This window comes from Nomascus leucogenys, chromosome 17, assembly GCF_006542625.1.
Source record: "Nomascus leucogenys isolate Asia chromosome 17, Asia_NLE_v1, whole genome shotgun sequence".
Lineage (NCBI taxonomy): Eukaryota > Metazoa > Chordata > Mammalia > Primates > Hylobatidae > Nomascus > Nomascus leucogenys.
In genome coordinates, this window is record NC_044397.1 from 76,582,928 (window position 1) to 76,597,892 (window position 14,965).

The following is a 14,965-nucleotide window of genomic DNA, read 5'->3' on the forward strand; positions in this document are numbered from 1 at the left end:
AGCTATATAGAGAGTTATGGCTTCCGGCAAGCCATGGGCCCATTCATCTTGTTATAACATACAGCTACGAGGAGATGAAAAATAACTACTCACCCTTAGAGTAAAGCATGTGAGAAAATGCCTTAAAGTTTCCTTACCACTCTGCTGCCATCCTTATGTGAAGTTTGCATCAGAGATATTTAGTGCCTGCCTTCTCTGACTTGGAGGATGAATATCAGATTTGAAAATGATTTTTGTGGTAAGTGCATAATACTGTGATTTAGTGAATAGTCATTCTGCATCCTGCTTTGCATGACAAGCACACTGGTTTTTTCCCTCTCATTTTTAGTCCTATAAGAGTACCCAACCATGTATATACATTTTTTTAAGAAAACGACTACCTTTCCAAATCATAATCTCAGGACTGAGGACACAAGCTCAACAACCTGTGGAATGAGGATGGATGATTGAAATACATGACAAGACATCTGGGATCCAATGATCAGAACAAGAGTTGCTGCTTTCTGCTGTATTTTCATAAAATCCATCTCTCACAATGCATGCATGGAGTAATGGAAACAGAACAATAATCAAGCGTCTAGTTACTTGTTCCATGTCTTTTCCTCTGGAACATAGGATGTTTGTATTCACAACTTTATCCCATGGTGCTTGGACCATAGTAGGCATTCAATAGATGTATATTAATAGCATGAATAAACCAGTGAAAGAACATGAGATGTCTGAATCACTTACAGGACCTAATATCATGTATTTATTTCTGATGCCTTCAAATGAAGGCTTATTTGTTTAAAATTCCAAAGTAAATAAAATATGCGAGATAGGTCTTCATAGAAAAGAAAGTTATTCAGACAACCAGAGAAAATTCACACTGAGCAGAGAAGGCTCATCAACACATTGGGACCAAAAGGTGAGAAAGAAATTTAGAACCCAGTAAAGAAAGAGAAAGTGGCGTAGTGCTTATGCCTGTAATGCCAGCACTTTGGGAGGCTGAGGGAGGAGGATCACTTGAGCCCAGGAGTTTGAGGCTGCAGTAAGCCAGGATTACATCTCTACACTCCACATTACAGACAGAGGGACAGAGTGAGACTCTGTCTCTAAAAAAGAAAAAAAAAAGAAAAGAAAAGAAAGAGAAAGTGCTTGGCCAAACAAAGTAATAGGTAAGATCAATAAGTCTTTATAAGTGGCAAGGTACAGCTCTTCAGCCTAGAAGGGTAGGGAAATTTAAAAGGTCTATTGGACAATGGGTTGAAGATGGGAGGGAAAAAAATGGAGTGCCACTAGTAATTTACTAAAGAAAAAATATGTATCTGTCTGCGCCTTGGTGTTAGCAAAGAAAAAATAAATGTTACCCAAGAGAACTAGAAGTGGTCCTTTGAAGTTCTTCTGCAAAAAAAAAAGGATTTCCTGCACTACGTGTTAAACGATGGTGATAACATATACGATATTTGGGGTGGCTGTGTCCATCACATTGCACCTTTCCCAGGTTTCTGATTTCTAAATTGTGACCACACAGTTTGTCAGGAGTCCAGATGGAAACTGGGCACCTGGCTTAGACTGTGAGCCTACTGTGTCGTTGTGGGACCCCAAAGTCAGCAACAGGCTTATATATACTCACAGTCCAAAGGCTTCTCTTATACACTGGAAAATTGTTCTGACGTGGGAAAACACTGTGATTGGGTAAAGTAGGATGAAAGGAAATGGCGACGTGCATTGGTGGCAGTGCAGGAACACACTTTCGTTCTTTTTATAGGATCTAGAGATTTAGAGAATTGGACTAAAAATGATAATGAAAAATAAAGAAAATTGTGTTATTTCTTTTGAAAGTGAACCTTGACAAACTTATTTCCCTGGGTCTTAAGGAGGTCAGAAACTATAGGTACTATTTAGTCCATTGTTTAAGTTCAAAGACACTTAAAATTTTTCATCTTGTTCATAGTCACCTACTCTATCAATAATTGATCCAAGGCACAGAACCATTTTTGACTCTCCTTTTAGAATTATTGATGCTGTACAATTTAATTTTTAAGATCACTATCTTTAAATTCACAAAGAAAAATATAAGACATATGACTCTCCTTGAATTATCCTGGATGTCTCTTTTCCATCACCCTCTTAGGCAGTTTCCAAGTCCTACAAATTTAACTAAGTGTCCCTCATCTCTTCCAATCTTTCCATCCATCCTTCCACCAACCTATAACCAACTGCCATCATCTTCTATCCTTGTCTCAACAATGGTCTCCTTCATGCACTCTGGCTTCTCTTCCTCCTTTTTCCCATACTACAGCCACTGTGATCTCAAAATGCAAAAGTGATCACATCACACACAGCGTTTGTGAGGTTCCCCTCCCACCCACTCCCCAGAACATACACCCTAAGCCATCGGTTTGGAAGACACTGGCAGCACTCCTTGTATGGCCTCTAAAGCCCGTGTGGGACCCTTCCTACCTCCCAGCTCAACTCACACCACCTCCACTCTTGCTCTATGTGAATCATTCCACATTCTAGATATTTCCTACCCTCGTACTAACCATGCTGCATTTCAGCATCGGGCCTTGTATGCTGCTTTCTAACGCCAATGCCCTTGCCCTGCCTCCACCTCCAGACCTCAGAATCGATCATCATGTAGGCAAACCCTTCCTGCCCACACTCACCAAAGTGATGGGCACCGTCTCCTTTTCCTTTACAGTACAGTGGTTTACAATTGTTCTTGATTGTTTGATTAACAGCTGTTTCTCCCCTAGACGGTAAGCCCAATGAGAGAAGAAACTAAATCTGATTTTACTCTCCATTATGTCTCCATTGCCTAGCTTAGTGCCTGACATATCAGAGTGCTCAATAACTATTGAGTGAATGGGTGAACTATAACATTCCTAGAATATTCCATATGATGAAACATTACCTTTATGTTCCCTGGTCAATTTTCAAGAGTGCTAATGTCCTGTCTGTTCATCTTGCAATCTGCAAGTGTGCAATAATGCAGTTTTAGATATTAAGGTATTGTTAAATTATGGTTCAGTTATGGGCTGAGGAAATAGAAAGGATCAGGATTAAGAAGAAAGCCACAAGCCTTGACTATATAGTAAAAAGTAAAACCTTTTTAAAAATATTAAAGGGGCCAATGAAGGAAGATGCTGAGAGCTGAGCTTCCAATCTTTGAGCACTTTGGCTCAAATGATGACAACCACCATTCTTTACATCCACCATGGAAAAAGACAAAGAAAACGGACTTATGTTGCAGCACAAAGAATAGGTTTAATTTCTTCAGAGTAAAGCATGTTAAATAAGAGAAAGAAGTAATCCCCTCTCCCCAAAAAAGTTTAAGAATCTTCTCAAAGAATCACCAAAAAGAATACTAATCACTATCTAGGAATATATCCAACACTCTCCTTCATCAACACTTTAAAGGCATCTCTTCATCTCTGTGATCTCTACCAGAAACGGAAAAGACTCCCGAAAGATATATTTTAACTCTTCTGTAATCTCTTCTCTACCCAACACATAAAATCTGCAAATTCTCCAGTCTTCTTCTCCAAAACCCAGAGAGTAATTTCAAAACATTTGGAAAAATAAACAACCCAGCAAAAGCATTATCATTTCACATTAAGAGAAGGCGTTTTTTTTTTTCTTTAAGCATTACATAGTAACTCAAACACAAAATTACTTCCTGAGTTCACATTGTCCCAATTTTGGGTTCAAAACCTGTCTTCATCGATAAAGAAATAGTGTTTTACCTCCGGATAAATTAAATCTCCAATTTCAAAAACACAAAGAGTGACTCTATCTTTGTGTGAGTTATTTCTGATAGCATAGATGGGTAGATGTGAAGCTGGTGAAACAATGTCACCAAACTAGTGGAAGGATGTCAATATGCAGGGAAGGACCAGAGGTGTTCCTTGAAGCTGCCTTTGGCCTTTTCTTGTTCAATATTTTTTATCAACAGTTTGGATGAAGACGTAAAAATCATGCTTGTCAACTCTGCAGTTGACCCAAAGTTGGGAGGCATAGCTAATGTTCTGGATAGGAGAATCAGGTTTTACTTGAGCCAACTGTGTGATCTGGCCTCCAAAAATGCTGACATAAATCTAGGTTGCTTTAGGAGAAGTGAAACATCCAGATCTAGAGAAGTAATTATTCCAGTGTAGAGTGCATTGGATTGGCCACATTTGGCCACCACATTTTAGGGGGAAAATTGACAAATAAGTGTGAATGAAGGCATCCAAAATGTATCACAGAAAGAGCAGAAAAATCAGAGAATACTTAGTCTAAAGAGGAGACTTAAAGGGTCACACTAACTGCTTTAAAATGTTTGCAAGATTAGACATAGTCCATGTTGCTCCAGATGGCATAATTTCTTTTCTTTTTTATTTTCAGACAGAGTCTCGCTCTGTCACCCAGGCTGGAGCACAATGACGTGGTCTCGGTTCGCTGCAATCTCTGTCTCCTGGGTTCAAGCAATTCTCCTGCCTCAGCCTCCTGAGTAGCTGGGACTACATGCACGTGCCACCACACCTGGCTAATTTTTGTATTTTTAGTAGAGACAGGGTTTCACTATGTTGGCCAAGCTGGTCTTGAACTCCTGACCTTTTGATCCACCCGCCTCCCAAAGTGCTGGGATTACAGGCATGAGCCACGGCGCCCAGCCAGAGGGCATAATTTCAAAAATGTAATCATGATGATAAAAGTCAATAATAATTACAATTTGAGTACCTATGTTGAAGCAGGCATGATGGTAGATGCTTTATAAACCACATGTCTAGTCTTCCCAATGATCCTTAGAGGTAGGCATTACTATCCTTATTTTAAGATGAGAAAAAGAGTAAAACTTCTCACCATCACCAATACCATGCCACCCACCTCTGGCCACCCTCAATCCTAATGGGGTGATACTTTCAAGGTACAGATATGACCTTCTGTCAGAACCAGTTTACCAATATGTAGCGATATCCAGACACAACAAGCTGCCTGTAACATACTGAGTTTCCTGGCACTAGAGTTAAGCCAGGATGAGTGGCCATTTGTCAGCTATGTCACCAAAAGGATTCCTGCCTCAGAAGGGAGATGGCACCAGATGACCTCCAAGGTCTCTTCTATTGCTAAGATTCTCTCATTTATGATACATGGTTCATGCTTTGGCTCAAATGTTTCCAAATGATTAGTAACGTGTAATAGTGCTGAAAATATACAGGCTTGGGAGTTAAGAGGTCTATTCTAGTCCAGTTTGTCTACCCTTCCTTGTAGCCATGTAACCTGGATGAATCATTCAACCCCGCTGGGCTCAGTAGCCTCATCATTAAAGGAAGGGGCTGGACCACATGGTCTTCATGATCTTTCCAGCTCTGACACTCCACAAGTCTCTTCCTATGTTATATTTTATGAAACACTAAATATCCAAACAGACTTTTTAGACTCTGATTCATGGATTTACAAAAGTTGATTTTTCTTCATAACCTTAAGCTTTTGTAGAAGTGAGCCTTCCAAAAATTATAGCTTTCTGCCAAACCCCAAGGGATCATGATTCAAGAAACGGATCTAACAAAAAGTACAATCTCCCAACCACTAAAGATGAAAGCTCCACTTTAAACAAACAATCTTCAACGAAATTTCTCCCGCTTTGATTCACATTTCTCAGCATGTCCTTTGAATTCTTCCTTTTCTCAAGTATCTTGGGATGCTTTGCTCTCCATTCATTATTGTTCTGAGACATAAAGGGTGTGAATGAAATGAGAAGCAGGGGAATAATGAATCTTGATTGCATACTCCTGGGCTTGAGGTAGAGTGGTAATTGTCTTTCTGCATGCATGGGCTTGGAATACAAAATGCAAGAAAACAATCTGATGCACATAAACATATATCCATGTTCTTAAAAATAACTATAATTTCAGGGTGTGGTAATGAAGGATGAAGGGAATGGACCACAATTGAAAGTGAAGGTTGGAGCATATAGGCAAAATGATGTTGATTCCTGTAAGGTCTCAAAATGTTATCTGCAAATCTATATTCCATCCAACTGCCACTGTGTGGAGACTTTATGGGATTTTCCATAAAGAGCCAGGGTCATCTTAACTCACATTTACGAGTTGTGCAATCTTAGAGTTGTCTGCATCTTAATGATGCCTGGGCAGTTATGAAGACTTTCAGAAGTTCCCAGATGTAAACATCCCTGAACTGCATCCAAAAGATATGCAAGACATGCCAGAATAACAAAGGCTCTAACCCTCTGGAAGCTACTAGGCTTTCTGGAGGTATAGAAAGGATGTTAGAGAGTCCTGATTCCCCCGTTTGGTGCTCTCAGGAGCTATCTATCAGGACAGGTATTTTTTGGATCTTACTAAGAGGACAGGCTGCCCCATGACCAAAGGGATAGTGAGGTACCAGAGGAGACATGGAGTAGAAGAGGGCACCAGGGACCATGCAGGCCACCTCTCCCTCCTAGCATTCTCTGCAGCACAGTCACACAGGGCAAGATGGACAACACAAGGTAAGAAACCATCTCAGGTCACCTCTTCAGAAGGGAGAGAAGAGCGCAGGGGGCTATGAAAACTCTAGCCTTGATATACATATTTAAATTCTGCCTTTTTCACTAAGAAAATTAGCCAGGCATGGTGGCACACACCTGTGGTCCCAGCTACTTGAGAGACTGAGGCAGGAGGATCACTTGAGCCCAGGAGGTTGGGGCTGCAGTGAGCCATGATTGCACCACTGCACTCCAGCCTGGGTGACAGAGTGAGACCCTGCCTTGAAGTTAATTCATTCATTCATTTTGCTTTTTCAGTTTGCTGCTTAACTCTGACGAACTCCAAGAGGTACCATAGTATAAAAGAAAAACATAAGCACTAGAATGGGCCAGACCTAGGATCAAGTTTGCATCAGCTCCATCGTGTCTGGGGCACATAATTTAAGTTCTCTGAGCCATACCTTTCTCATCTTTAAAATGGAGATAATCATCTAAAGGACAGGATTAGCATCAGAATCATGTGAGATGAAGGATGTCCCAGCACAGTGTCTGAAAACAAAAATGTACTTCTTTCCTTTCAGTAAAGTCCAGAACATGAGGCTCAGAGACAAAACATACGGTCTGGTGGCTGCTCCCCATGACTGATATTAATATTAGTAATATTAGTAATGGCTAACACTGATACAGCATTACTGTATGTCAGAAAACTCATTTAACTCTTATCATCAGTCTAGAAGGTAGATATATGGTTACTATACAGTTGAGGACATTGAGGCAAAGAGAGGTTAAGTGACTTGCTCAAAATCACACAGCCAATAAGTGGAAAACTCAGCTCTAGGCAGTTTGGCTTCAGACCTCTTAACCAGGCTCATCACCACTAAGCCCTGCTGCTTCTAAAGTCTTGTTGTACAAATATTTTCTGTAGAAAGTGACTTGGTAAAAAATAAGGTATGCCTGCCATTCTTACAATGGGCACTATAAATAAGTGATTAATTAATATTGGTATGTGGTCTGAGAAATAGACAACAGTATATCTGGCATACCACTAATTTGGATCAATGTCATCATCACCACTTTCACAGCTGGAAAAACCTGGATATACACCATGAATTCATTTCAAAATGTCTGATTAGTGTCCCTTATCTAAAAGTCATGCTGTATGCATAGGCAGCTCCCCTTCGACTTGAGGGAAGACATCACAGGAGGTAGAGAGGCAGCTTGCACACTGATAGAATCATCAGTGGCCTTAGCCCCCTCACCCATTGCCAGAAGCAGACAGCCCCCATAAGCGAGGTTCTAGACTTGAGGCTGTCAGCTCCTGAGCAGCAAGATCTGCCCAGCTTGCTGAGGCTCCCCTCCAATCCCCACAACTCTGTCATTCTTTCTAATACTGGGTTTGAGGCAATGGAGCCCTGAACCATCCCTGTGAGCATTTTATAGCTATTCATTTAATCCTGTAGTCGAATACTCAAGACAATAAACACCTTCTGAGGTGCCACCCTTGACTGTGAGAAACAGTTTCCAAGTGTCTCTCAAAGAAAGATTCTGCCCCTTCCTGGTCAGTTTCTTAATGCCTTGAATTGTCCATGTTTCTGTTCTCATCTCCCACATTACTGTCTTGGTTGTCTTTGCTAAATATAATCATATGGGTTAAAAGGAAAGAAATAGCTCTACTTTATTCAGGTTACTGGAATCGAGATTGAGCAAATTGCTGTGATTGACGTATCCACCAAAATCCTGGACGTTAGAAACTAGTCTTGTGCCGTTAAAAATGATGTAATTGGCAGGGCTGGTGGCTCACGCCTGTAATCCCAGCACTTTGGGAGACCAAGACAGACGGATCACCTGAAGTTAGGAGTTCAAGACCAGCCTGGCCAACATGGCGAAAACCCATCACTACTAAAAAATACAAAAATTAGCTGGGCCTGGTGGTGGGTGCCTGTAATCCCAACTACTTGAGAGGCTGAGGCAGGGATAATTGCTTGAACCCAGGAGGCAGAAGTTGCAATGAGCCGAGATTGTACCACTGCACTCCAGCCTGGGCAACACAGTGAGACTCCATCTCAAAAAATAAAAATGACATGACTGTTCACTGTTCTTGGAGCAGAAAATATGCTGTGTTCACCTGAAAATAACCAGTGCCTGCCTCCATGCTGTGTGCTTGGTAGATAGCAATGGATTCAATTATTCTGCAAATACACAAATGATGTGTGATCTTCAGCAAGCTTATTGCTTCTCTGTACTTCAGTTTGCTCAATTGTTAAATACAGACAACCCTATCTGATAAGGTTTTTGTAAAGATTAAATCAGGTAATACAAGCATAGCATTTAATGCAGTGTTGGACAGTTAACTGTCCAATAAATGTTAGCAGCCATTATTCTAATTATCACTATTCTCATCATCATTACTATCAATGCTAACACCAGATAGTATCAGCTAACTACTCCTTGGTCCTCCACCTTATCCCACACACACTTCTTTCAAAGCCCTTAGAACACACTGGTATATATATTATGTTTAAAGCCAGTCTTCCTTCTAGCTATGAACACTTTGATGATGGGGACAGGGTCTGATTTCCTACCATTGTCCTCAGGGCCTAATACAATGCCTATCACATAGATGTTTGCTGAGTGAATATATAGAACAGTACAATGAGTGCTGTGGAACAAGAGAAAATAAAAAGTCAGCACTCTCCTTACTACAGTTAGCCTCCAGCTTAGAAGGAATATGAAAAGTAGGAAAGAAAAGGGACGAAAAACACATGAATCTGAAAAATACCTTCACACACACACACACACACACACACACACACTGTGGAAGCAGAGAAAGATGTGTCACCGAGAGCCAATTATACCATGTTCTAAAGGGCAAAGGGCTGGTCAGCAGGTCTGTGTTTTCATCCAAACTCCACCACTAAACACATGATCCTGCTGAACTTCTCCAGTCTGTCAATTTTGTCTTCATGGTTCCCATATCTTCCTTGCCTTTTCTTGACCATCCCACTAGCTTTAGAGGTCTGTCACCTCCTGTCACGATCATACAATTGCTTCCTACTGATATAGGAGCCTGGTTCCTGGCTTCCAATCCTTTTAGTCCCTCCCAGAACACTCCAGACCCTGTTCTCCAATTAATTGATGTAATTCAGCACTTTCCTAATGCTACTCTCCAGCTCTGAAACCTGCTATAGCTCCCCATTACCATCAGTAAAAGCCCACACTTAGCCTTGCCTTCAAGACCTTATATTTCCAGCCTGATCTCCTACCACTATCCCCTGTGCAAACCCTAAACTCCAGCCACACTGGTCTATTCATTACGCAACTAGTGACTTCAAATTTTCACCTTCATACATTTGCCTGCACATGCCCCAGGCCTAGAATTTCCTCTCCTTCTCTCTGCCTAGCTAAATCCTGTCCTCTAAGCAATAAATTTGTTGATTGATCAATGACATTTTCTCAAGTATAAAATGAGGATCATGTACCCTTGCTTCCTTTGACCTACAAAGTAAAGATAAAGCAATGGTTTGAAAAGAGCTTTAGTAACATACATATTAGCTTACAACCCTGCTTTTCTCTGCTCTGACATCCTCTTATTCTTAGAATGATTCCCTTCCTCTCCCCTTTTCAGGTTCATCTTAAATGTCACCTCCCTAACTAAAGGTATTCCACCTGTTATCTTCTACTTCAGCACCGCAATCCTTTCACCTATAGCATGTTTCACAATGTGCGATTGTTATTACTACTATTTCCAGTTCAATGTACAATCAATTCCAGGAAGAAAGGAACACAGCCTCTCTTGTTTTCTCTTCTATCACTAGCACCTAGCTCAGTGCCTGGCACAGAACTATATAAATTACCACTGGTTGGACATATAAATGAACTGTGATTTCTGAGGTGTTGAAATGTGACTAAAGAGCAACTGATAGACAATTTCCTCTTGTCTAAGTCAGGCAGGTGGTCATCTTAAGCCTGTGATCCTAATCTAAAAAGATAACATTGGCTGGGCGTGGTGGCTCACGCCTGTAATCCCAGCTTTTTGGGAGGCTGAGGCAGGCGGATTGCCTGAGCTCAGGAGTTTGCAACCAGCCTGGGCAACACGGTGAAATCCCGTCTCTACTAAAATACAAAAAATTAGCTGGGTGTGGTGGCACATGCCTGTAATCCCAGCTACTCAGGAGGCTGAGGCAGGAGAATCGCTTGAACCCAGGAGGCGGAGGTTGCAGTGAGCTGAGATCATGCCACTGCACTCCAGCCTGGGTGACAGTCAGACTCCGTCTCAAAAAAACAACAACAAAAAAAAAACAAAAAAAAACACATATGCTGATTTGAGTTATCCTAAGTCATATCAACACGCAGAGGCCAGAGGCCAGCAAGCAGCTTAACAGTCTCCTCAATTTGCCATGTGTCTGGTCAACCAGAGCCACTGATGGAAGTGAGGGCCCTTCCAAGTGACTGGGAAACCGACAGGAAAAACCAAAGCAAAGTGACTAGAAACAAGTAAGGAAAGGAGTCCTGAGGCAGGTGTGGGGCAGATAAACAGATGGCAACAATGACCTTGCCAAGCTCTCACACCCGTGTAGTGTGGGAGACGAAAGGGTATTTAAAATCACGAAAGGGGTGCGGCACATGCAGAGAAATGCTGAGCATTTGCACACTGCAAATCTAGTCTGGCGGTGCAAGAGGCAAATGGCCCATTCTAGAATTACTAAACAAATGTCTCTCCCTTCCTTACCAGAAATTCGCAAAGTTACTAAAAATAAAGACACGTATAAAAAGTACCACAAGGATGCTGAAGGGTCTATTTCTTTAGCATTTCAAAGAGACTCCAATGCATACCTACTTAATGACCAGAAATATAAATGTAGCACTCTCTGGAAAGCTGCTAATGATATACTACAGATCTGAGAAGAGACTTGCCTTTGCCTTTCCCTTGCCCAAGCCCCCCTTTCTCAGCTCCTGTTCTCTCCTGGCCAAAAAAGCTGGAGGGTAGGGCTGGCTAAGTTGAAATTGCTTGAAAACTCCCTTGCCTGGAGCATTGGTTGGGCAGCTGCATTCTGGAATAGTTGGCAAATTATACTCTCAACATAAAACAGAAATGCTATCTTCAGTGGAAAGGAAAATGTGCTACAAGTTAGACTTCCTCTTCCAAAACAATAGAGAAAAGAGATGCTTGCTGCTTCATTTCACTTCTGGTGGAACCTGTCAGGTGGCTCTTCATGAATTGCCTTGCATTGTAAATTGTCTAGTACTTGCAAATTTAAGTTACTGCTGTGCTGTTCTAATGATCAGTATTAATTCAGCAGCCTATTTCTATCCTGGGAAGTGGTTGTTTTACTGGGGAATAAGTACCTTTGAGCCACCATTGCTTCCAACCAAACTTAATTGTCATTAACAGTATTTCTTTTTTCTTAAAGCAAAAACCAAACTAAGCAATGCAACAGAGAAACTCAATGAGAGGCTTAGTCTGCCTTATTTTATGACATCTGAATTTAAAGAGATATTTTTCTCTTGATCACAGCAAACAAAACAGTATTTGTTATGTAGCACAGGGGATAATACACTGGCCACAACTGGGCATGACAGTGCCCAAAGAAACTTCTGGAAATCCTGTCTGAATATTAAAAGCAAACTTCATCAATTTCTCCTAGCACAACTTGGGTTCTCTGGATCCTTAGGGGTCCCTGGTGCAATAGGAGTCACTGAGGTAGTTTTCATTTTTACAATTCCTGCAAGGTACTCCAGAAACCTGCATGCTATCACCTATCACCACTGTGATTTCATTTCCTGCCACTCTACCCCATCACTCGGTTGTTGCAGACTCATAAGGACCTCCTTGACATTCTGTGAGCACACAGGAGCCTTGGCACCAGCTGTTCCCCTAAACTGGAAGGCTTCTTCCCACATATCCCCAGTTCCTTCCCTCATCTCTTCCAAGTGTTTCCTTAAATGTCACCTTCCAATGAGGCTCACATATGAGGCCTGGCCACTTGATCAGAAATTATAGCTCTGCCTCCTTGAAACCAATTTCACCCTTACTTAACCTATCCTTTCCCATTCATGACATTCTCCCTCACTTATTCTGATCCAAAAGCACCAGATCATTTCTGATCCTTATTCTTCAAATAAGAATTAAAACACACACACACACACACACACACACACACACACACACACACACAAAACCTAATGGTTCTATTTTTTTCTTAACCATCGAGGATCTCTTTTATGATTTCTTTCTCTGGGATCTCATGTCTTTAAAATACTTCTATAAAAGTCATGAATTCATTTTCCTATACAATCCCCTGCCTTCTGAAGCTATCATATTCCTTAATTTTTAAAATTCCATTTCACTTCATTGCACCGTGAGATTCCACTGTTTTTCAGTATTGTTAAAATTGCAGTCAAACAGAAAGAAGGTGATGCTTTAGTCTGAGAAGACTGCATACAAGAGCACAATTTCAATTAGAGAGTTTGACTACTTTAACATCTGGGATCCCAGTAGGAAACAGCTAGTACCTTCAAACTGGGTAATGTGAGGAGCATTTAATAAAGAGACTTTTTGCAAAGGTGGGAACAGATTGTAGGAAAGCCCTTGGGCCAGTTTCAGCAGGGAGCTCTTAGTATCCCTAGGCCTACAAGAGTAAGAGAAGGAAGAAGTTACCAGGACTCAGGAGAGAGGAAGCTGGGGAGAAGTCAGCAAGACCAGGGAAGAAGAGAGAACCATGTGGGGAGAGGGCACGTGGCCAGACCTGTGGCTCCTGGTCAAAGAAAGCAGCCAACTGAAGGAGCTAGGAGAATAGATGCCCAGTGTCTCCCTGCTTCCTTCCTGGAACCTGCAGTGATGCCTCCATGGCCATATGCCCAAACCGAACAGGAAAACACCAGTTAAAGGTGCTCATTAAGATGGTGTGTACGGGCCAGCCTTTCAGGGCAAGAGCAGAATCAAAAAGGGACAGAACGGGCTTGGATGGATGATCAGAAAATACCCAGTACAATTATGTGTTCATCAAACTTGGGTTATTTTTATTTTATCACCAATATATCCATAATACACATGTTCATTAGAGAAAATTTATACAAGAAAAAGTAAGTCAGAAGGGTAAAAAAATCATCCATCAACCTAACACGCAGAAAAATAAACTGGCTCTGCATTGACCCATGCACCTAAAAACTCATGATTGGGCTGAGAAGAACAATAGACGGCAGAGCTAAGACGCACCCATCCCATGGTGTGCCCAAGTAAACTGGCTCCACCCCACAAAGATGAGCTCGGGCAAGCGTGGCTCCTCTGAACCCAGTTACACGCCCTGAAAACCAGGTCTCACTTTAAGGCCACAGCTTCCTATCTGTCTACATTCCTCCTGGTGAAACAATCGGGCTTAGAATAAGAACAGCTTTATATGTGGGAGTCACAGAAGATAGAATTTGGCACCTGGTGTTTATGTACCATAAAGCCATTACCTTGCCGAGCTCGACTCTACTTTCTGCCAAAATTACTGAGCAGGAGGAAAGTGAGCACATCTAGAAGCTGCATTTCTCTACCTAAGACAGCCAGGATATATGGGTTGACTCACTAAGCAGAAGCGCTAATGTCAGCGACATCCGTATTTTTATTGAGGCACTCTCCCTGGCAACCTCTCACTCCCGTGAAAAGACACTAAGTCTGCAGGTCCCTGGTCTTTGGCAACTGGAACATTCTATAACATTCCATTTTAAGTTCATTTTCATTCTGTTGTGCTCTACTGATAACTTCAATGTGGAACAAATTTACTGATTATTTGATAGACTAAGAAATAATATTTCTAAACCTAAACTCTAGATGAGATCTCAGGGGAATCAGGGATTCACATAAGAACCACACCCATACTGCTGGAACTTTCAGTAAGTGAATTCCTGGACAAAAGGCTTTGTAACTTTCCCTTTGTGATGATGCTCATGTTCTTATGCTAATGATATTTATGCGTTTGTTTGCCTGTTTTTTTTTTATTTTGCTCTAAGATCTGTTTTTTTAAATATTTGAGTGTTGTCCAGTTACTTTTAAAGAAATCAAATTATAGCCCTATATGTAAAGAAATATGTTTTTCAGATGTCTTTTCACACCTATATAGTTTGCTAGTCACTTTATGAAATAGTTTTCAAACTCCATGGATGGATTTAGAAATTTAAATCTGCCCTAAAAAGTCAAATAGAATCTCAGTACAAAATACCTTTTTAAAGGTTTATAATCATTGATAAAAGGTATGGTCAGGGCAAAAGATAAACCACAAAGTATTTGAATTTCTTATATTATCTTCACATTTGTGAAGTGGCTTTGCCTACAAGTCAATCATGCATTTGTACCTAGTACTGATTTCTCTGGGTAGCTAACTACTAATCTCACATCTGCTGGCACAGGAAGACAGAACAGTTGCCAGCCCTCATGAATGCCTTGTCTTGTATGTTGCTCCATTTATTCTAACATCCTTGCACACCACGTTTGATAAAGGTTTAGGTAAACCCACAGGCAGGAAGCTT

At 41.2% G+C, this 14,965-nt stretch overlaps 1 protein-coding gene across 1 annotated transcript in view; it reads right to left on the reverse strand.

The window, feature by feature from the left end:
- The window catches only part of CREB5 (cAMP responsive element binding protein 5), a 415,524-nt gene that overhangs the window by 254,767 nt on the left and 145,792 nt on the right, over positions 1 to 14,965 (reverse strand). The gene's annotated exons all lie outside the window — the stretch shown is intronic.